The sequence below is a fragment of the Echinops telfairi genome, unplaced genomic scaffold (assembly GCF_000313985.2).
Source record: "Echinops telfairi isolate 266 unplaced genomic scaffold, ASM31398v2 ScPeMD7_9;HRSCAF=40, whole genome shotgun sequence".
Classification (NCBI taxonomy): domain Eukaryota; kingdom Metazoa; phylum Chordata; class Mammalia; order Afrosoricida; family Tenrecidae; genus Echinops; species Echinops telfairi.
The window spans coordinates 88619497-88622131 of record NW_022103906.1 but is presented as its reverse complement, the minus strand read 5'-3'; the positions used below and the strand labels follow the sequence as shown (position 1 = coordinate 88622131).

General features: G+C 37.0%; 1 protein-coding gene across 1 annotated transcript in view; it reads right to left on the bottom strand.

Annotated features, from left to right (window-relative positions):
• Window positions 1-2635, bottom strand: part of SMC6 (structural maintenance of chromosomes 6) — a 78661-nt gene that overhangs the window by 29019 nt on the left and 47007 nt on the right. The window lies entirely within an intron of this gene.

The window sequence follows — 2635 nt, the reverse complement described above, 5'->3', positions numbered from 1 at the left end:
ACTGCTGCTGAAAGGTGTGGCCCCTATCTTACATCATGTCAATTTCCCATAATGACCTGCTCTTTGTAGTTGCTGTGGGTAGTTATTTGTGCATAAATTTTTATGTAAATATAAGATTTCATTTCTCTGGGATAAATGACCTACAGGAAAATTGCTGGGTTGTGGTGGTAGTTTAAGTTCATAAAAACCCACTAAATTTTTCCAGTATGGCTGTATCATTTCTCATTTCTATCAGCCATGCACGAGCGATCATATTTCTCTGAATCCTCCACAGCTTTTATGATGGTCTGTCCCCACTTTTCAATTTTAGCCTTTCTGATACACATGTAGTCATAGCTCATTGCAATTTTAATTTATGTTTCCCTCATGATATTGAGAATCTTTTTATGTGCTTATTTATCATCAGTATGTCTTCTGTAGTGAACTGACTCTCCAAGTGTATACATATTTTAGAATTAGGTTTTAGCAAGTTAAATCTTGAAATTTTACATATATATAAGGCAAGTCCTTTATCAGCTACATCAGCTCGAAAAATTGCCTCATACTTTGAAGCATCACTTTCCATCTTCTTAATAGGGTCTTATGCAATGCTTACGGTTTTAATTTTAATGAAGTGTGAAAAGTCAAAATGCTTCATTTATGGATTGTCCTTTCACTTCAAGTTGAATTTTTTATCAAAGCAACAAATACTTACTCGTCCCACCGCCCTCCAACAAAACAATAGTTTTGGACTTTGAATTTAAAGTCGCTGGCCAATCTTGAGTGAATCTGCATAAGGCTTACTTATGACAACTTAAGTTCTGGTTCATTTTTCTGATGCTTAAAACGCAGTTACTCTAGCACAAGGTTCATCAAACGGCAACTCTTTCCGTATGGACATGCAGCTCTGAAGTAAAATTGAAAAGATTCTAAGGATATTATTCAGAAAATGGCGATCTCATTTGTTTGTAAAAATATGTTCATGGCTCTGGAGTAAGTTTTACATAGTTGTGCCGGATAGGGCTGGTTCTCCCATCTCAACAGTCTGCCCACTCCCAGTCTGACACATTTGTTGGAAAGGCTGTTTTTCTTTCAATGAACTGCTTTTCTAACTTTATCAGAAACCAGGAGGGCTACGTCAATAGCACAAGCAGAAGGACAAATAAACTGGGACTCATCAAAAATAAAAACATTTGTGCATGAAAGGATTTTATCAGGAAAGTGAAGGGAAAACCTGTAGAATGATAAAATATTTGATATACGATGAACTTAAAATCTAGAACATATAAAAAACCCTACAACTAAACAGCAGAAATACAAATAAATAAGTCAATTCAGAAACGAGTGAAGGACTTCACTAAGTACATGAAAAGATGTTCAACCTAATCAGTTACTAAGGAAATCCAAGTAAAAATGAAACTGAGATACCAACCCCAAGAAGGTAAGTGTGGCACTAAGATTGGAGGCAGACTTCTAAACAACCTGTGATATGCAAATGACACAATCTGGCTGGCACAACCTGGCTGGCTGAACCTGAAGGACCTGAAGCCCTTGCTAATGAAGATCAGGATTGCAACCCACAGTTGTGGAAATAACAGTCAAGAAAATAACATACTGCATTGGGCAAGCCTGTTGCACAAGACCACATTAAAGGGTTAAAGATGCCATGTTGAGGACAAAGGTGTGCCTTATCCAAGCAATGGCAGTTTCCACTGCTTAATATAAATGTGAATGTTAGGCAATGACTGAGGGTAAGTGGAGGAAAATGTAAGCCTTTCAATTATGGTGCTGGGGGAAGAATGCTGAACATCACAGACTGACCGAAGAACAAAACACATCTGTCTTGGAGGAAGGACAGACAGAATGCTCCTTCAAGGTGAAAATGGTGAGAAGTAGTTTGGACATGTTATCAGGAGAGACCCTTCGTATCAGTTCCTCTTTTTCCCCTCCCTCCCCTCCAGCCTGACCCTCGTGACCCCTTGATAGATGATCAGTATTATTCTTTTTCAACTCATTTTTCCTTCCAAAATATACTAAATGTGACATTGTGTTAAGAAGGAAGTATGTCAAGTTCTAAAATTAGTCAGGATAAAAAGACTACAGTATATATGATCCATTATACAAAACTCTATCAAGTGTTCAAACTATAGTACTACGAAGCAGGTCAGAGAAAGGGCGGCGTACAAAGAAGCAGAAAGGATCTTTTGAGCACACTGCTATTTTCACAGTTCTGACTGTCGTGCTAGCTTCACATGACACCGAAATGGACATTTCAATGAATTGCACATTCATACACATGGAGCTTCAAAGACAGTTAATTCCACTTTTTACAAACTTTTTGAAGCCCTCTTATATGTGTGTTTACTATAGTATTAGGGCTCAATAAAACTTCTCTAAAACTCTGTTCATTTGGTATAAAAATAGAAGCTGAAATCTTTTTTTTTTTGGAAGCTGAAATCTTTTAAGGAAATAGAAATTTGGTGGACTTTAAAAACCATGGGCAGACGTTTTAAAACTAATTGATCAAATGACAGATGTTTGTGTCCTACCATGCTTGTAATCCCATTTTTATGGGGTCATATCTTGCTTAATCATAAATACTTCAGAGGAATAACCAAGTACACAGTGCATATAAACCACAAAGAAATGAGAAACT